This window comes from Moschus berezovskii, chromosome 17, assembly GCF_049115385.1.
Source record: "Moschus berezovskii isolate FMDL1 chromosome 17, NW_MosBer_1.0, whole genome shotgun sequence".
In the NCBI taxonomy this organism is placed as follows: domain Eukaryota; kingdom Metazoa; phylum Chordata; class Mammalia; order Artiodactyla; family Moschidae; genus Moschus; species Moschus berezovskii.
The window spans coordinates 55580229-55601920 of NC_142476.1; the positions used below are offsets into that span (position 1 = coordinate 55580229).

At 42.0% G+C, this 21692-nt stretch overlaps 1 long non-coding RNA gene across 10 annotated transcripts in view; it reads left to right on the forward strand.

Annotated features, from left to right (window-relative positions):
• Window positions 1-20570, forward strand: part of LOC148775164 (uncharacterized) — a 74970-nt gene extending 54400 nt beyond the window's left edge. For 2 of the 10 annotated variants that reach the window (XR_016039478.1, XR_016039482.1), the window contains 2 exons: window positions 18168-18238; window positions 18769-20563. This is a non-coding gene — a long non-coding RNA (uncharacterized LOC148775164). Of the gene's footprint in view, window positions 1-1282; window positions 1362-18167; window positions 18239-18768 lie in introns of all 10 variants that reach the window. The other 8 variants (XR_016039480.1, XR_016039481.1, XR_016039484.1 and 5 more) reach the window with 8 other exon arrangements.
• The last annotated feature ends 1122 nt before the right edge of the window (window positions 20571-21692 follow it).

Here is a 21692-nt window from a genome sequence, read left to right on the forward strand (position 1 = left end):
CCCTAGCTTTGCGATGGAGACAAAAGAACTGTTTGAATTTAGACAAGTAACTTAAAAACTCTAAACTTCAGTTTTCTCATCTATAGAATCATGACAATAACATCTGTTTTTGTGAATTTTTAAAGAGCGAAATTTAAAAATTAAATTATATTGTATGGGTTTATAAGTAATCACTATTTAAATAAGAATGCATATGCCATAGTAAAATACCTTGAAAATGATAGTTTTTTAAAAATATTACTATTATTCGATTGTATTGTCTCATTTAAAATATCAAGACCAACTACGAAGGATCCAAGATGTATTATTACTTTGAGAAACAAACAAACAAACAAACAAACCAAAATACTCAAAGCACCTGAAGTAAACTATAGGAACCAGACCATTTCTGTTTTATTGTGATTTCCCAATGGAGTCTTTGGCTTTTGGGATTTGGGCTAATTGTATTGGGCTCATACTTCTGTCTACCTCATTGATAAGTGTCCAAGTGTAAACATAGAAAATAAGTGATTAACTTAAAGGGGTTACAGGGGAGCATGGCCATGGTTTGCTCTCATTTGATGTGCCTATGCTTTTGTATGAGGTTTAAGAATGATATTAGAGCATGGAGGCTGATGCAGCTCAAGGGACAGACCTGCAACACCACCTGCAGAGAATCTCCTCTAGCTATTATCATAGAACCTGACAAAGGTGAGAGCCCTACTTCACATACCCTTATGGAAAACAGTGACTCTGGTCTTCATCACCATCACCTCAAGGAATAACTTCTCCATGGCACCACTTTGTGAAAGCTTGTTTTGTTCCTAACGACATCCCTGCCGGAGTTCTACCATAGGGCTTAGCATAGGGTGTATGTTAGTCACTCAGTCATGTCTGACTCTTTGTGACCCCATGGACTGTAGCCAGCCAGGCTCCTCTGTCCATGGAATTCTCCAGGCAAGAATACTGGAGTGGTAGCCATCTCCTTCTCTGGAGGAATCTTACCAACCCAGGGATCCAACTGGGGCCTCCCACATTGCAGGCAGATTCTTTACCATTTGAGCCAGATCTCAGTAAATATGTGTTGAATCTGTGAATATATGACTCAGAATTTATGCAATTATTTGGTCCACATATATTGAAATAATACCAAAGCATCTAGTTAAACTGCAAAATGCTTCTTTTGGTCAATATGGTGACATGGCAGAGCAGTTTTGTTGGTTGCGTAGAATGAAATGTCTACTATCACAGACTTCTGTCAATATATCTTATTCCTCAATAGAATCCTTTTCTATAGCTACAGTTTTCCCAAGTAAAGAGGCTTTAGATGGAAAGAAGGGAAGCAAAGAGAGATGAAAAGAGGGACAAGCTGGCTCAATTGGGTAAGTCATCACTGCCACCATATAAATGATTTCTATGTCGGAGAAGGCAATGGCACCCCACTCCAGTACTCTTGCCTGGAAAATCCCATGGACGGAGGAGCCTGGAAGGCTCCATGGGGTCGCTGAGGGTCGGACATGACTGAGCGACTTCACTTTCATTTTTCACTTTCAGGCATTGGAGAAGGAAATGGCAACCCACTCCAGTGTTCTTGCCTGGAGAATCCCAGGGACAGAGGAACCTGGTGGGCTGCTGTCTATGGGGTCACATAGAGTCGAACACGACTGAAGCGACTTAGCAGCATGTCAAGTATATAAAGGAAGGGTTTGGGCATTTTTTTTTTTTTGGTCATATTTTAACCCTAGGAAGGTCAGATAGGTCTAGATTCTGCAACTTGCCATTTTGTGCACTAGGGCAAGTGACTCTGGGCTTCACTTTCTTCACATGTAGGATAAGATTACTCAAAGGTGGTGGGGAAGTAGAAGAGACCAAGGAAAGCTGAATTTCAAAGCAAAGCTTCAGCCTGGTCCTGCTGTAGAGCTCTGGAGTGCTAGTGATCTTACTGCCAACTAGTCATTGCCAGGAAGAGCTGGGGGAGAATGTAAATTACAAAGCTCCAGCAGCTTATGTTAGTCTTCCGAAAAAGAGTTTTAAGTGCCCAATTTAGATGCTTACACATATTAGAAGCTGGGAGAGAAAAACCTCAGGCTAGTAAGAGGGGCCTAAGGAGATCTGAACAAAGTCCTACAGTGTTACCGTCAGCCTGCTTTGAATGTTAGATGATACATGCCTATAAAGCCCAGATAGAATCTGGTACAGAGTAAGTACCCATCCAGATGTTTGCTACTATAATTAATACTTTTATCATCTTCTCTACAGTATTAGAGTGAGTGTTCCCCACAGCTTCCTTCCAAGCAGAGGTTACAAACCCTAAAAATTTGGGGGTTATGTAAATTAGAGAAACTGCCAGAAAGAAGACCAGGAAGAGGTGGGGCAGGGTCACCTCGGGCACACCTGCTCCATGCCATCAAAAATAAAGCCTCTGCAATCAAGTGTTTGCAAAACACTATGAAAAAGTCAAAGTCAAAACAAACCAAAACATGAATTACATCTGGCTGGTGGATTGCCAGTTTGCCAGGCTTGCCCTAAACTTTTCTCACAGCCTCCATCCCACAAGGCACTCTAGTCCCGGCAGGAAAGGATGGTGTATTTGGGGGCATGCTTGCTGAGGAGTGCTCCCTGCCAGGCTGCCTGGGAAGCTAGGAGACCCTGTGATGAGTTTTCCTTGGGTGGTCTGTCCTCTCCACCCTGGCCACCCACAGCCACCTCTGGTTGTGATGATACAATACAACGGAGAGTGGGATTTGTTTTTTTGTACATTCAAGGAGTATTTATTGAGCACTACCACATTTTATGCTGGCTGTGAAGGGTCCTAATGAGAAACAGGCTCTGTGTGTGTTTATGTGTCTGGAAGAGAGAATTCTTTCAAATTAAAATGTGATTGGGAAGATCCCCTTGCTTCCCTTCACTTCCCTCATAGGAAATACAAAGTTAGCAGTGGAAACAATTGTTTATCCATGTTTCTGTCCTTATCTTCGGTCATTTGACTCACCTCTTTCTTAACACCTCTTAATGTACTCTCCATCCTCACATTGACTGGTCCTGCCAGACTGGACCATTCAATATTATACTTGCTGTGCTTATAGCTCTATGCCTACTAGTTCAAGGTGGGAGTTTGTGTGCAAGAGAAAACTAAGTCATATGGGAAACAGGGTATGCTCTCAAAGAACCATCCAGAGAGCTGTGACAATGTATAATAGCATGCTAACTTGTAAAGCTGAGATGTAAGAGTTGGCAGTGAAGAGATGAAAGATGTGAGATGAAAAAGACTATGATTGTAACCTGACACTGCTGCTGCTGTTGCTGCTAAGTCACTTCAGTCACGTTCGACTCTGTGCAATCACACAGATGGCAGCCCACCAGGCTCCCCTGTCCCTGGGATTCTCCAGGCAAGAACACTGGAGTGGGTTGCCATTTCCTTCTCCAGTGTATGAAAGTGAAAAGTGAAAGTGAAGTCTCTCAGTCGTGTCCGACTCTTCGTGATCCCATGGACTGCAGCCTACCAGGGATTTTCCAGGGAAGAATACTGGAGTGGGGTGCCATCGCCTTCTATCACCCTGACACTACTATCACCCAATTTGTACATTATATTCCTTTATTAGATCGATTTTATACTTACTATACCTTTACTAGATCTATATTTTATTAATATATGTTTTGTGGTTAAAATTTAGTGTGTTCACCATAGAAAATTTGAAAGCAAAGAAAACCAAAGAAGAAATTAAAAGTTACTCATAATTCTATTATCCAGATGCCGCCACAGTTAACATTTCAGTACTTTTCCTTCTAGGTACATGCATTTTTATTTTACTGGGATAATCTATTCTGAAACTTGATTGTTTCCCATTTAATAATTTATCCTTGAACTTTTCCCCATATAATTAAGTTACTGTCATACAACATGCTTCTTAATGGCTTATTTTGTCACATTGACATACTGTAATTTATTTAAGCAGACTCTCTTCCCTCCCCCAAACCTGTCTCCTTCTTTCATATTCCAACCAAAGCCAGTTTTAAAGGTACACATAGGGCCCCCCAAACCAGCAATATATGATTGGCTCAACTCCTTCCCAAGAACTTCAAAGATCTGCAAGAGAAATCAGCTGTGATGCTCTATTTCACCTTCTCTGAAGTGACAGCTCAGCTTGAGACTGCTACAGAGGTGGTCAAAGGCTGAGGCGGGGCATTTGGGAGACAAGACTTGGAATTACAAGGTTTCCAATGACCAGATAGCAATATCAAACCCTTCTGTTACAGGCTTCTTTCAGAAAGCAAAAGATACCAGATGAACTCTCAGGAGTGTTTTGAAAGGCAAGGCAAATGGCACATTTGAGAACTGAATTTGGCTCCATTTGTTCAAGGGAAGGTGGGTGGCTTCAGCTGCCTAGGAAACAGGCTTTGAATATGTGCTTCCTGGAATTCTTTATGCTTGTCTCCTGAAAGGGTTCCTAGCGTTCCTGATAAAGGATTCTTATTATTTGGCATTTGCAGGCAGCCTAGTTTTGGCTACATTCTGTTCAATTCTTTATGTTGGTGAGTTCTTATAAAGCCCTGAATCTCTTCAGAGCTAGCCCAGAATTCTCCCTTCTCCCTGCCTTTCTCCTTCCCCGTCTCTGCCTCACTCCCCCCTGCCAACCTTGCACACACTTTTATTTTATTTCCAATCTGAAAGCTGAAACTCTGGCACAGCTAGGTGAAGCCACACACAGAGCATCTGCTTCAGTGTTTCAGGCTGCTTCTAGGAGAGTAAATAGCATATGCAAGGCGTGGGTGCTGTATTGGAAGTGAAACAAGCACCACTGTGAATGGTTGAATGTTGACCATGAGATAAAGCACATGGTCAGAACCTCCAAAACCTTGCACTCAAAGAAAGAAAAATAAGCCTTGACCTGTCCTTTCGTACCATCCAGATCTAAGGTTTAGAAAGCAAAGAGAATGAAATCTATAAATAACAGTTGCATTCTTCATTCAATTCACTTGTATGTTCAGTAAATTTTAATTAAGCAAGTATTAGTTTCAGTATTGTATACTTGTGAGAATCTGAGTCCTGGTGAGTAGGATACACTTTAGGTAAATGAGATCATGTATTGAAGGACCCAGTAAAGCACTGGTCACATAGTAGGCATTCAATACGCATTAATAATACCTAACATATTCTGGTCTGAACTGAACTGAACATATTCTGGACTTTCTACTTGCCAGGCACTATTCAAAGTATTTATATATAAATATATAAAGTTATATATAATAACATATTTAGTCATTAAAACAGTCTTTTGGAATAAGTTGCCCAAATGCTCCAGTTAAAGTTAAATAACATGTCCAGTATCATTTACTTAATTTCTTTGTCTTATCTCTATGTAATGTACATCAAGGAATCCTGCCCTTTTCATTAAAGATTAGCTGAGCACGTGATCAGATTGGAGAGGCAGAACTTCTGTAGAAAGGTTGGGACCATGAATCTTGTTGAGAAGGATGAGAAAGAAGAGAATCCTGAGAGGATACTCCATCCTAGCAGTCTCACCCTAATCCTATTGGTTCAGCATGCTGGTAGAGGAGGGTGAGCCATTGTACATAGCGAGGGGGGCAGAGATAACACATACACGCACACTCGTACACATGCATATGCACACAGCGTTTCTACAGTAACGAATCTTCAAATCTTCTGTGGATACAAATCACAGATACTAGAAAAAAATTCCAGGGTAATGCAAAAACAGCAATTAGATTTACCATGCTAAGTTCTACGAGGATATGAAAGTAAGGGTTCCTTTCCTCAATAACTTTGTGATCTTGCTGGCTATATCTTTACATCATTTGTAAATTTTTGGAACTCAGACCAGTTGGTGTCTGCCCACATGAACTACTTGCTGCAGTGTCCGAGTGCTCTGCTCAACGACAGGCAAGGTTCAGGCATATCCATATTTGCCACATAGTCTTGTCAAAGAAACACAACCAATGGTTTAATAACAAGCTAACAGGCAGCATATTGCACTGGAATCATATGTTATAATTGATGCCTTTATTGCATATTTTATGTTGGACTTGTTTGACTTTTATTTTCATGATAAGAAGTTGATTACTATTGTTAGATATTACTCCTCTTTAGAGCTTTTGGATTCATGTAATTGAAGCATAGCCTAAGATTGCAAGCGATGCTGTTAAAAACAAAATTATACTGAGGCTGATATAAAAATGCAAATGTCATTCATAACCCCTGAATTCAAACTTTCATGTTCATCATTAGAGCTCCATTGTTCTATTTATCTGGCAATTCACATTCAGTTTTATGAATATTGGGAGGGTTCAAAATAAAGGAATATCCTTTTGAAATCTCCAATGCAACAAATGAACACTTTCTGGTCTATGCCTGTACACATCTTTCATATATAGTGAATTTCATTTGAAACAGTTTCATACCATAAAAGCAACTGAAAACCCCTGACACAGAGTATCAACTCTGTGAGAAAAGTGGGGGAGAAGAGTTGAAAGGCAGACTGAAGTGTTATAAATCATATAATGATATTGGAAGTTATGACTGTAGAACTAGAAACAGGTAGGAAATAGATGCAGAATACAATGACACGTAACTATCTATGCAAAATGTGGTCCTTCCAGAGAGGAGGAATATTTAGAAAGAATTCTATGGAGTCAAGTGGCTGGTACAAAATTGAACCAACTGAGTAATAAATCAATCTCTATGGAATATTAAATTTTTCCATATCAATCAGGCAATAAAGTTAAAATATTATAGGCATCATTGACTCGATGGACATGAGTTTGAACAAGCTCCAGGAATTGGGAAGGACAGGGAGATCTGGTGTGCTGCAGTCCACGGGGTCGCAAAGAGTCGGACACGACTGAGCAACTAAACTGAACTGATTATAGATTTTAAAGAATTAAATGAAAACATCATTAGAAATTTGAGAGTGTAGTTGTGGAAAGAAACAACCCCATTTGAGGCACATGGATGGGCTCGCCAATGGGCAAATCATGTTATGTATAGGTCTCAGCTTTCAAAGAAGTATGGCTCTGGATATGGCCAGTTCTAAAATTCACACCCCAGCCTAAGTCAACCTCTTTTAGTTAGGAATTTTAATAGTCTCCTTGTGAGTTCTAGTTCACTTAGACGGTATTCCTGTTTCTTTTGTGAGTTGTGTCTTTTCACTTTGAGAAAAATTACACACTGGCTATAGATGAGATGCTATTTTCTATCCATCAAAAGTGGCAAAAGTTCATTAGCTTTACAAATTATATTAGTGAGGCTGGAGAAAGAGACATTTTCATACATTGCTGATGAAAATGTAAAACCTTACAAAGCAGATGTGAATTGTAAATATTAGTCTTTATCCTTTGACCCTAGGATCTACCTTGAGGATATACTTCTAACAATAAAATATATTGTTATTTGTGTTAAAGGCTATTTATTGCAGCATTGTTTAAAGTGTAAAATTTTGGAACTACCTAAATGTCCAAGAATAGGAGATTGAATAAACAATTGTACATTCCCAAAATACAATGCTACATGGTTGTAAAAAAAATAATGACATAAGAAAAATCTCTGTGAAAGTATTGAGCAGTGATTACCAGGAGACAGTGTTAAGTGACAAAAAGGTAAAGTACAAAAGAGCACATAAATATAGTATATTGCCCTTTGTGTAAAAAAGATGGGGAAATTAAAAAAAAAAACTTATGCATATAGTTGTTTGTTTTTACAGGAAGAAACGTAGGAAGAATAAGCCAGAAAACAATAAAGCTGGCTACCTGCAAGGGATGTTGGAAGGGAAATGAGGTGGAAAGGATATGGAAGGGAGTTGCATACAAATTATTCTTGGAGAATAAAAATACCTTTCTGTTTATTTTTGCCTTTTGGAAGCATGTTTATGTAATGCATATTTAAAATATATACAATTGTCCCTTAGTATCCACAGCAGATTGGCTCCAGGACCATGCTGCAGATATCAAAATCCATGGATGCTCAAGTGCTTTATATAAAATAGTGTAGTATTTGCATACAGCCTGTGTACATCCTTCTGTAGAATTTAAATTGTCTCTAGATAATGAACTCAATTGACATGAATCTGAGCAAATGCCAGGAGATAGTGAAGGACAAGGGAAGCCTGGCGTGCTGCAGTCCATGAGGTCGCAAAGAGTCAGACACAACTTAGCCGCTGAACAACATCAGATTACTTAATGATACCTGCTGCTGCTGCTAAGTCACTTCAGTCGTGTCCGACTCTGTGTGACCCCATAGACGGAAGCCCACCAGGCTCCCCCTTCCCTGGGATTCTCCAGGCAAGAACACTGGAGTGGGTTGCCATTTCCTTTTCCAATGTGTGAAAGAGAAAAGTGAAAGTGAAGTCGCTCAGTCGTGTCTGACCCTTAGCGACCCCACGGACTGCAGCCCACCAGGCTCCTCCATCCATGGGATTTTCTAGGCAAGAGTACTGGAGTGGCTTGCCATTGCTTTCTCCGTAATGATACCTAATACAATGTAAAAGCTATAGAAATTGTTATAAATACAATGTAAATGTTGTGTTAATAGTTGCCAGCATGTGGCAAATCCAAGAGTTGCTTTTTGGAATTTTGTGGTGTTTTTTTGACTTTTCAGTCTGTGGTTGTTTGAATCCATGAATGTGGAAACTGTAGATACAGGGGGCAGACTGTGTATAAAATATACATTAGTTAAATCAGCAGAAATGAGAAGGGGAAAAACCCCAACATTGAGAGGAAATTGAAATATATGAACCTGAGAGTATTTTGAAGAAATTCAGAATCTACTTCAGATGTTTTCTAGGATTAAGGAAATGAGTAAATATATATGTATATATTGTTGGGGTACAGATATCTCATTACGGAGAAGGCACATGTATGGAATGGGGACAAGTAAGAAAAACCTTTTGGGACGGACTGCATTTAATATTGTCTGTGTGAACTCATTATTTCTAAACTGTGTTTATATATGCATAAATATACTGTACATGCATTTGTGTACATGTTTGTATGTGTGTGTATATAATTATTCATATATTTTATAGCTTTATCCACATCAAGGATCTAGAAGCAAAATCACCCCGACAACACTCATAGTAATTAGTTCACCTTGATTTCTTAACACTATTTCCCAATAAAAGGAATCAAGTCTCCTCAGAGAAGTGGCAAATCCCAGGGCTAGGATAGGGTAGGTAGAAAATGAGATATCTTGTTATGTTAGAAATTAAGGAAGCTAAACACACACAAAAGACACAGGATCCTACTTGAAGGGGCTCTTATTGACCAAATCTGGGATAATTTAAACATTAAAATAATTAAAGACAATAAGAAAATCATATGATAATCAATAGGTAGGTAAACAAATAAATCAGTGGATGAGAAGGGAGGGTTCTTGCCTACAGAAAGGCTGAGTTCTGTCTGGAAGAAATGTTGGAGTTGAAAATCCATCATTTTGCAATCTTCCTGGTCAAGATTGGTACAGGCAAGAACCAATAATGGATCCTAAACCTAATGGGACATTCAGGTAGCCCAGGCCTGGAAGTGGGCACTTCCACATGTATTCTATTGCACCAAACTCATTGACGGAGCCACACCTAGTTTCAAAGGAGGCTGGAAAGTTGAGTCTTGCAGTGTGCCCAAGGAAGATGAAGAGAGCACAGACATCAATGACCATTCTCAGTCCTCATCGGAGTTGGAGATTTTAGCATCGTGGTATCTCCAGCTATGATAGCTAGTCTCAAAGGAGGGTCCCCCAGTTACCCATACCTCCTGACACTGGATGCTCTTTTGTGACCCCCCACCCGACATGGAATCTGGGCTGGACTCGTCTTAACCAAGAGAAAGAGGCAGCAGTGACTCTGCTCCAGTTCTAGGCCTAACCATTAAGAGGGCTTGAAAGTGACAGTCGCTCAGTTGTGTCCAGCTCTTTGTGACCCCATGGACTATAGTCCATGGCATTTTTCAGGCCAGAATACTGGATTGGGTAACCATACCTTTCTCCAGAGGATCTTCTCAACCCAGGGATCGAACCCAGGTCTCCTGCATTGCAGGCGGATTCTTCACCAGCTGAATCACCTGGTAAGCCCAAGAGGACTTGAAGTCTCTGCTTTTTCTCTCTTGGAACCCTTACTTTTGGAAGTCATTCACCATGGTGTAGGAAGCCTGGCTTTCCTGCTGCAGAGCCCATGTGGAGAGCACGTGTGGAGAGGCCACGTGGAGAAGAGACTTGGCACTGAGGTGGAGTGGGACAGAGAGAAAGAGGAAGAGCCACCCAACTGTCTCAGCAACCCCAGGGACATCTCCAGATGATTCTAGACAGAGCTCTGGGCCCAGAAGTATGACAGTAGTTTGGCAGATAGATCGTATGACAAAAAAGAGAAGAATTTCGGAAAACTGACCTCAGAATTCCCAGATTCTAAGTTAGAGATAAGATTTTCTTTGATGGGCTTTGTTTTTTGAAGAAGTGGAGATGAGGCTGAAAACTCTCAAAATAAACACTTTAGGAAGTCTTACTCTGGGGCCATTGAGGAGGAACGATCCATCTTTATGCATGATGTGAAAACTTGTCACTGTGCAGTCTCAATCTTGGAACCGGTAGAAAGATTCCAGGAAGCCGGCTTACAGATAAAGCAGGCCAGGAAGCCGGTCCCCGGTCAGAATCCTCTGATTGGGTCACTCAGACCCAGAGACTGTGAAGGGGCCCCTTAGGCACAGATGACCCAATCCTTACAGGCCATCAGATTAATTAAGAGAAAAGGCCCACCAGAGACCCGGTTATGAAAGAAGGGTGCTGTCCGCATCTTTGAGTTCTGCCAGTTTAGTCCAGAAGAGAGGGATGTGCTCAGGATGAACTTAAAGCCTGCAAAAAAGTCCATTGATTGTTGAAAGGGGTGGAGATGGAGGGTGGGAGTTGGAAATGCACAGAGAATGAAAAATAAAGGAGGAAGGAGAAGAACTAGGAAAAGAAAGGAGGAGGAAGGAAGTTTTATGTTCAGCTCTGTCAATATCTAAATTCAGTGTCTATGTTTAGACAGCCAATAATTTATTTCCAGATCACTTATTCTGCCCTGCTGTCTGTGTGAAATCTCACACATACTGCACAGAAGTGGATTAGGTTACTGTGGGGGGTGGGGGTTTGGGGAGAGAGGAGATTTTAACCCACGCTCCTAGGCAGTGGAGCATCAGTATTTCTGTGTAGGAAGTACTCCAGATAGTAACGTATTTGGAGAAGGGTTGGCTAGGAGACTTACATCGAAATTGTGCTCAAATGTGAGAACATTCTCTCTCTCTCTCTTTTTTTTTTAGCTTATATTATCTGTTTGTGATGGATTGGAAGGGGGTCTAAAGTGTCCCCAAGTCTCTACCCCAACCCCAACTGGGACACGCTCCTCAGCAGGACCAAGGCAGTTGCAAAATTGTAAGAGTGCCTCTCCATATGTTTAGTTGAGCTGGCTGGTGGATAAGCTGACTGCAGACTGGCAGCCATTCTCCCCAGCACTCCCAGATCTTTGTAAGATCTTTGTAAGCTCAAAAATTCCCCTTTAAACTAGTCATATAGATCTTTTATTCAAGCCACTCAATTTTTTTTTTTCCCTACTGGATCCTTCTACTGCAGGAATGTGACTAACCTTGTTACATGTTTAACCATGTAATTTTTAAAAGCCTCCACATCTTTATCTAAGACAAATGGACAGTTTTCATCAACTTTTCTCTATCCTTTGGACGTTATATTCTGCAGTGATGGTACTGGAAGTGTAGTGACTGTACCAGCAGCATCAGCATCACCTGGGAGCATGTTAGAAACACAGAATCACAGGCCTCACCCCAGATATACTGAATCAGAATCTCTGAGTCTAGTCTCTAGGACTCCAGAATTGGAGAAACACTATTCCCTTTGTTAATTTGGATGTTTAAAAGTCAATTAATTGATTAATTTTTGGCTGTTCTGGGTCTTTGTTGCTGTGTAGACTTTTCTCTAGTTGAAGCAAACAAGGGCTACTCTCTAGTTTTGGCACACAGGCTTCTCATTGCGGTGGCTTGTTGCGGAGCACGGGCTCTACGACTCGCAGACATCAATGGTCGCGGCTTCCAGGCTCTAGCTCATAGGCTCAATATTTGTGGTGCATGGGTTTAGTTGCGCCAAGGCATGTGGGATCTTCCCAGATCAGGAATTGAATCTTTGTCTCCTGCATTGGTTAGGCACATTCTTTGCCACTGAGCCACCAGGGAATCCTTGTCATTTTCACCCCCTTTCTCTACTGATACTGTTATTACTGACTGATACTTTTGAAGATAGGGATGAAACAAATAAATATCTGCTCAGACAAGTTGATTTGAGAGGTTCCATAAATTTTCACATGCCCAAAAGACGTCCCTAAACCATGATGTTGCCATGGTACTTTTGTAACAGGAGGGAAAGGGGCAAGGCACAATTTTTGAAAGAATGACATAGCCCAAGGACACAACATAGACCGATTGGAATCAAATGGGACCAAGATGGCAGGCAAGACTAGACCCTGATACTCAATCAGCAAGAGAAATGACACACCCAGAGGTGCCATGACAGTTCCAAGGCACGGTTAAAAGACCAAGAATTAGACGGTGGCCCAAATCCTGGAAATCTCTGTCCCTTCCTCAAAATAGTTGGGATAATCCTCCCACTCATTAACATATGAAATTGCCCAGCCTATAAAAACTAGCCATGCTACATTTCACAGCCACATTCGCCCTATGCGATGGCTCACACTGTGGAGTGTGCTTCTATCTGCATCTAAACAAACCCACTTCTTACCTATCACTTTGTCTCTCACTGAATTCTTTCTGCAATTAGACATCAAGAACCTGAGCTTCATTAGGTCCTGAAACGAGGTACTGTGGGTTTTGGCTGGGTTTGAGTCCTAGCCATGTGGGTTCAAGTCCCAAGAACGGTTTTGACTGGGTTTGAGTCCCAGCCAGGTGGATTTAAGTCCCAAACTGGGTTTTGGCTGGGTTCAAGTCCCAGCACATGGGTTTGAGTCCCAATCTGTGGTAAATGGAGTCAGGAGGAAGGGAGCAACTGGAATACTTTTTTCACTGTCTGCTTCTGTCTAAATGCAGCGATTCCAAGGATGACTGTGTCTGTCTGAGATCCCAGCTCTCACTGGCTCCTGGGCTCTAGAAACACTGCTTCCTCTGGAAAGTGAGAACTCACTTTCCAGTTCTCAGGTGGTCATGGCTTCTTGCTGTTGTTACTCTCCGGATTGCTTCATAATGTTTGGTTTTTAAGTTCTTCCATCTCCTAGAAACAATTTGTTGTCTTCAAAACCCTCAGCTGCTAGTAAGGTGGTCATACACTCTCCAATATATCAAGGGGCTTTCCAGGTGGCTCGGGGGTAAAGAATTCTCCTGCCAATTCAGGAGACTTGGGTTTAATCCCTTGGTTGGGAAGATCCCCTGGAGGAGGGCATGGCAATCCACTCCAGTATTCTTGCCTGGAGTATCCCATGGGCAGAGGAGCCTAGCAGGCTACCATCCCTGAAGTCACAAAGAGTCAGACACGACTGAGAGACTACACAACAACACTGTATCCTGGGGGAGGGGGGATTCATAGAGGAAGTGAGATTTGTTCTGGATCTTCAAGGTTTGCTGACTGATTCCTGTTAATTAATTTCAGTTGGTATTTCTGGATCCTGAGTCTGGGGAAGACACAAGGGAAGAAGTGGTTTGTGGCTCAGACCATTTTGCACATGATTGGCAGATCTCAGAGCTATGGGTTTCAGTTGCTTTCAATGAAGGGTTTCTGCATCTGACACACTATTGACATTGTGGGCCAGATAATTCTTTTTTTAATTTTTAAAATTTTATTGGATGATAGTTGTTTACAATTTTGGGTTAGTTTCTGCTCTATAGCAAAATGAATCAGCTGTATGTACACATATATTCCCTCTGCTTTGGAATTCCTTCCTACTTAGGTCACTACAGAGTGGTTACCACTGAGTAGAGTTCCCTGTGGTATACAGCAGGTTCTCCTTAGTTATCTAATTTATACATCAGTTCAGTTCAGTTGCTCAGTCGTGTCCGAATCTCCGCGACCCCATGAATCACAGCACGCCAGGCCTCCCTGTCCATCACCAACTCCCGGAGTACACTCAAATTCATGTCCACAGAGTCGGTGATGCCATCCAGCCATCTCATTCTCCGTCGTCCCCTTCTCCTCCCGCCCCCAACCTTTCCCAGCATCAGAGTCTTTTCCAGTGAGTCAACTCGTCGCATGAGGTAGCCAAAGTATTGCAGTTTCAGCTTTAGCATCAGTCCCTCCAATGAACATCCAGGATTGATCTCCTTTAGAATGGACTGGTTGGATCTCCTTGCAGTATAAGGGACTCTCAAGAGTCTTCTCCAACACCACAGTTCAAAAGCATCGATTCTTCGGCGATCAGCCTTCTTCACAGTCCAACTCTCACATCCATACATGACCACGGGAAAAACCATTGCCTTGACTAGACGGACCTTGGTTGGCAAAGAAATGTCTCTGCTTTTTAATATACTATCAAGGTTGGTCATAACTTTCCTTCCAAGGAGCAAGTGTCTTTTAATTTCATGGCTGCAATCAGCATCTGCAGTGATTTTGGAGCCCAAAAAAACAAAGTCTGACACTGTTTCCACTGTTTTTCCATCTATTTCCCATGAAGTGATGGGACCAGATGCCATGATCTTTGTTTTCTGAATGTTGAGCTTCAAACCAACCTTTTCACTCTCCTCTTTCACTTTCATCAAGAGGCTTTTGAGTTCCTCTTCACTTTCTGCCATAAGGGTAGTGTCATCTGCATATCTGAGGTTATTGATATTTCTCCCAGCAATCTTGATTCCAGCTTGTGCTTCTTCCAGCCCAGCGTTCCTCATGATGTACTCTGCATATAAGTTAAATAAGCAAGGTGACAATATACAACCTTGACGTACACCTTTTCCTATTTGGAACCAGTCTGTTGTTCCATGTCCAGTTCTAACTGTTGCTTCCTGACCTGCATACAGGTTTCTCAAGAGGCAGGTCAGGTGGTCTGGGATTCCCATCTCTTTCAGAATGTTCCACAGTTTATTGTGATCCACACAGTCAAAGGCTTTGGCATAGTCAATGAAGCAGAAATAGATGTTTTTCTGAAACTCTCTTGCTTTCTCCATGATCCAGCGGATGTTGGCAATTTGATCTCTGGTGCCTCTGCCTTTTCTAAAACCTGCTTGAACATCTGGGAGTTCACGGTTTACATATTGCTGAAGCCTGGCTTGGAGAATTTTGAGCATGACTTTGCTAGCGTGTGAGATGAGGGCAATTGTCCGGTAGTTTGAGCATTCTTTGGCATTGCCTTTCTTTGGGATTGGAATGAAGACTGACCTCTTCCAGTCCTGTGGCCACTGCTGAGTTTTCCAAATCTGCTGGCATATTGAGTGCAGCACTTTCACAGCATCATCTTTCAAGACTTGAAATAGCTCAACTGGAATTCCATCACCTCCACTAGCTTTGTTCGTAGTGATGCTTTCTAAGGCCCACTTGACTTCACATTCCAAGATGTCTGGCTCTAGGTCAGTGATCACGTTATCGTGACTATCTTGGTCGGGAAGATCTTTTTTGTACAGTTCTTCTGTGTATTCTTGCCACCTCTTCTTAATATCTTCTGCTTCTGTTAGGTCCATACCATTTCTGTCCTTTATCGAGCCCATCTTTGCATGAAATGTTCCCTTGGAATCTCTAATTTTCTTGAAGAGGTCTCTTGTTTTTCCTATTCTGTTGTTTTCCTCTATTTCTTTGCATTGATCACTGAGGAAGTCTTTCTTATCTCTCCTTGCTATTCTTTGGAACTCTGCATTCAGATGCTTATATCTTTCCTTTTCTCCTTTGCTTTTCGCTTCTCTTCTTTTCACAGCTATTTGTAAGGCCTCCTCAGACAGCCATTTCGCTCTTTTGCATTTCTTTTCCATGGGGATGGTCTTGGTCCCTGTCTCCTGTACAATGTCACGAACCTCCGTCCAGAGTTCATCAGGCACTCTATCTATCAGATCTAGTCCCTTAAATCTATTTCTCACTTCCACTGTATAATCATAAGGGATTTGATTGAGGTCATATCTGAATGGTCTAGTGGTTTTCCCTACTTTCTTCAATTTAAGTCTGAACTTCGCAATAAGGAGTTCATGATCTGAGCCACAGTCAGTTCCTGGTCTTGTTTTTGCTAACTTTATACAGCTTCTCCATCTTTGGTTGCAAAGAATATAATCAATCTGATTTCGGTGTTGACCATCTGGTGATGTCCATGTGTAGAGTCTTCTCTGTGTTGTTGGAAGAGGGTGTTTGCTATGACCAGTGAATTCTCTTGACAAAACTCTATTAGCCTTTGCCCTGCTTCATTCCGTGCTCCAAGGCCAAATTTGCCAGTTACTCCAGGTGTTTCTTGACTTCCTACTTTTGCATTCCAGTCCCCTATAATGAAAAGGACATCTTTTTTGGGTGTTAGTTCTAAAAGGTCTTGTAGGTCTTCATAGAACCGAAATAACTATAGAAGGAATAAAGGGATGGAGCAAAAGCAAAACCAATACCCAATTGTGGATGTGACCAGTGATAGAAGCAAGGTCCGGTGCTGTAAAGAGCAATATTGCATAGGAACCTGGAATGTTAGGTCCATGAATCAAGGCAAATTGGAAGTGGTCAAACAGGAGATGGCAAGAGTGAACGTCGACATTCTAGGAATCAGTGAATTAAAATGGACTGGAATGGGTGAATTTAACTCAGATGACCATTATATCTACTACTGTGGGCAGGAATCCCTTAGAAGAAATGGAGTAGCCATCATGGTCAACAAAAGAGTCCGAAATGCAGTACTTGGATGCAATCTTAAAAATGACAGAATGATTTCTGTTCGTTTCCAAGGCAAACCATTCAATATTACAGTAATCCAGGCCTATGCCCCAACCAGTAATGCTGAAGAAGCTGAAGTTAATCGGTTCTATGAAGACCTACAAGACCTTTTAGAACTAACACCCAAAAAAAAAAAAGAATTTATACATAGTCGTGTGTATATGTCAGTAGCAGTCTCCTAATTTATCCCACCTCTTTCTTCCCCCCAGGTGTCCTTACATTTGTTCTCTGTGTCTGTGTCTCTATCTCTGCTTTACAAATAGGTTCATCTGTACCATTTTTCTAGATTCCACAAATATGCATTGTCGGTATTTAGTTTTCTCTTTCTAACTTACTTACTCTGTGTGACAATCTCTACATCCATCCACATCTCTGCAAATGGCACAATTTCATTCCTTTTTATGACTGAGTAATATTCCATTGTATGTATGTACCACATCTTCTTTATCCATTCCTTTGTTGATGAACATTTAGGTTGCTTTCATGTCCTGGCTATTGTAAATAGTGTGGTAGTGAACACTAGGGTGCCTATATCTTTTGGAATTATGGCTTATTGGGATGCTGTTTAGCTACTTGCTTGGCCTCTACCCACTCGATGCCATATAACACCCATCCTTGTCAAGTTATGATGACCAAAAATGTCTCCAGATATTGTGAAATGCCTTTGGGTGGGGTGGAGGTGAGGGACTGTGGGTGAAATCACTCTAGTTTACAAACACTCTTCTGTGCCGATGGCTCAGCATCCAGGCACTGTCCTGGAAAACCTTTGAATTCTAAAGGTCAGAAAGTCACTACCTTCCAGAAAGGACAGCTGCCACCCTGCCCCTCCATCTCTACTTCCCTCAGCTGGTGCATGCCTTCAATTCTAATAAACATTGTCCACCAGAGAACAATGATCCCTTAGTCTCTAAGGGAGTGTCAGGGTCAAACCATTGAATCCTTGCCAGAAGTGGTGACACGGGAAACGGGGAGTCTTTACCATTACAATATTTTAATTCTTCTCTGAATTTTGAGATGAAAGTTGCAAAGCTCTGAAGGATGTTTAATTTTATCCTTAACAATAACCTTCCTTTCACAAGACAAATTTTCTGCTTCTCCCATCCTCAAATGAACATCAATCCTAGCCTTCTGAAAAATAAAGGAACAAGGAAAAACACTAATCCTCTCTGAGAAAAAAACAACACGCTTACCGCTATCATCATTCCATCAAGAACTGCCTGCCACAAGTCAGACATCTTATAGCATGTCAACATAACTAATTAATCTTTACAACAAACCTGTTATGTCAAGATAGGTTTTTTGTATATTACAGCTAAAGAACCAACTTGCGTAAAGAAATACAGCTAATGGTGAAGGCATTAAAAGCTCTCCTACCAGTTAACGGTAACAGCAATATTTTATATTTTCATTGTGCATTGTAATTTTTAAGCTATTATTTTTACACATGTTATCTAAATTTTACTTATATCTAAAGTACCATGCAAGTTCAGAAAAAGCCATAAGATGCTTGGTGTGGTTGGAAGAAGTTTCACAAAGAATTAGGAAGTGAGTTGATCTCTGATGGTGACATGGATCCGTGAACTGTTGCTGGTGTTATTAGTGGAGGTGATGGTAGAGAGTTTATTTTAGACAGAAAATGTGAGCAAAGACCCAGAGTTGCAAATAAGGGAGTGTACAATTTATTTATTTTTTCAGACTCATCCATCAGGAGCAGATGATTTGTGATGGTAGGGAGAGAGATGGGGTGGGTATATCTGGTGGGAGTAGATTATGCAGGGCCTAGAAAGCGAGGCAGGAAAGTGAGGATGTTATGAAACAGTCACGGAGAGATGTTGGAAGTTTGTAAGCAGAGATGAACATTTTGCCTCCTACTCAGTGTCACCGCCTCTCTGATGCTCTGCTTTTGGTTTCAGCCTTTTGGTATCCTGGGGCTCCTCTTGATCACGGCTCAACAAGACCGTGAGCTCTCTGGGGACAGAGTTCTGACTTACCCACCCTGGTGTCCCTGAGGCCTGGCACATTGGAGCCCTCAGCAAGTAGACTGAGTAATAAGTAAATGGACAGAGACCACATGCTGCTCAGTGCCCTTGGAAGGATTCCAAAGAGAAGAAGGCCACTGGACACAGGAAATCCCAGACTTTGAAAGCAGGAAGATACACCGATGGACTCTCAAAGAGGTTCATTTGAGGAGACCACAGTAGGAAAGGAAATGAACTGATGAAACCCCAAGTTGTGGGGGACAAGAAAATGTGGCTGAGAATCATCAGGGTAATCAAAACGAGAAGCATGACCATCTTCACCCATCCTGAGACGTGATCCAGTTCAGATTACTAGACATGACCGCTGCTACAATGAACATCCACTGCTCTTCTGTACGAAATGAAATAGTCATAATCTTGATCTAAAAAGCTGAAGAAATATCCTTCTAAATGCTTCCTGCTTCCCGCATCCTCCACCCCCACCCATTCACATTGGTCTGTTGGACGTGCTCCCACCAAATGAGTCAGGCAGATTAGAACATTAGTCTATTTGAGCAGATGTCACTTTAAAAAAACAACATTGCACCATTACACAAAGCTTACCAATAATGCCTGTCATGTAGCCATGGTGCTGATATAAAGAAAAGGAGTAATTTTGGTGAATTCAAAGGAGATAAGATTACTGTAATTATGGGGCACTGCTTCTAAACAATCTCAGTTTAAAAAGAAAGGCTGTTTTGTATCATGTTGAGATACAGGAAGGAGGAGAGAAAGCCTGGCAAAGAGGTAGGCTGTCAGAGAGGAGGAGGTGGGAGACAGCAGTGTTTACTGGTGGTATTCTTGTGGCTGACTTAGCCTGCCTTGAGCTGAACACTTCCCTGAGAGAAAACAAGGTCTTTTGAAGGTCGCTTGGGGAAGAATCCCAAGGGTTTGCTCAGAATAAACTGCAACTCTCTCTCATCACAGGTTGCCTAAATCCAACCCTTCTTTTCCAAAGTGAAAGAAAGTGAAAGTGAAGTCGCTCAGTCATGGCCAACTCTGCGACCCCGTGGACTGTAGCCTACCAGACTCCTCCGTCCATGGGATTCTCCGGGCAAGAATACTGGAGTGGGTTGCCATTTCCTTCTCCAGGGGATCTTCCCGACCCAGGGATTGAATCCAGGTCTCCCGCATTGCAGGCAGACGCTTTAACCTCTGAGCCACCAGGGAAGCCCAAATATTTCTTTGAGCCCCTTTTTTTGGGCAGGGGCAAGAATACTGGAGTGGGTTGTCATTCCCTTCTCCAGGAGATCTTCCCGACCCAGGGATTGAACCCGGGTCTCCCACTTTACAGTCTGAGCCACCAGGGAAGTAAGCCCTGCTCAAATCCTTTCCCTCTGTGAAATCATCCCATTTTACTTCAAGTCTGCAGAACTTTACTTCCTGAATGGCAGTACCAGTCACAGGGCAATTAATCAGGGTGAGTTTTATTCCCTTTCCCAGGAGAAAGAAACAGCAACCTACTCTAGCATCCTTGCCTGGAGAATTCCATGGACAGAGGACCCTGGCAGGCTACAGTCGATGGGGGTCACAAAAAGTCAGACATGACTGAATGACTACCACACTTCCACTTTATGACTTCAGCAGTGATGAACCCATATCTTCTGTTATTATTATTTAATCTTATGTTCACATAGATTCCCTAACCCTATTGGCATCTTTTTGAAGAAGGCATGCTGGCATATCCCACTCTAGGGTCTCCCAGAATGCCATAAATAAATTAGGTCCTCAATGCATTCTGGTTGGTTGATTAAGTGTTAATGCAAGTGGCTGTCAGGTAAGGTGGTCTACCTCTATGATGGGGGAGTGATGAAGTAGAAACAGGAAACGAACATCCATTGAGCATCTATGATCCAAACCCTTTTTCTAGGATTAGATTATCTCAGTTTAACCATTTGAAAATTCCTGTAAAAGAGATAACCTTCAATTAATGGTAAGGGAATGGAGACTTGGGGGAATTAAAGTGGGTTTCCCACTCTAAGTGTACATCACTCTAAGTGGCAGAATCAGGGATTTAATCTTAGACTTGTCTGACTCCAAAGTTTGTGTACCTTTCAGATGAACCTTTAATCCTCACCGCCCCCCCACCCCAACCCCCACCCTGGCTATTTCATAGACTCTTTTCTTTTGACCAAGAGTAGAAATTCTGGCAGTTTTCAGCTGGTAGCTGAAAACTTTGATGCCGGTCAAAGTTTCAATACCTAGGAGTATTGAAAACACTCCTAGGGTGAGGGTGAGGTATGGTAGGTAGATTGATGTTCTTCCACCCCCACCTCTAAATGAAAGTGAAAGTGAAGATCACTTGATCATGTCCAACTCTTTGTGACCCCATGGACTATACAGTCCATGGAATTTTCCAGACCAGAATACTGGAGTGGGTAGCCATACCCTTTTCCAGGGGATCTTCCCAACCTAGGTATCAACCCAGGTCTCCCGCATTGCAGGTGGATTCTTTACTTTCTGAGCCACCAGGAAAGCCCAGGGGTTACAGGGATTAGGATGTGGGCATTTAGAGGTGGGGGCTTACCTTGTGGCTCAGCTGGTAAAGAATTTGCCTGCAATGTGGGAGACCTGGGTCGATCCCTGGGTTGGGAAGATCCCCTGGAGAAGGGAAAGGCTACCCACTCCAGTATTCTGGCCTGGAAAATTCCATGGATAGAGGAGTCTGGCAGGCTACAGTCCGTGGGGTAGTGGGACAGGACTGAGTGACTTTCACTTCACTTCACTTTAATCCCTATAATCCGTAAATATGTTAGGTCACATGGCTTAAGGCAATCAAGGTTACAGGTTGACTCAAAGTTGCTAAATAGTTGAACTTA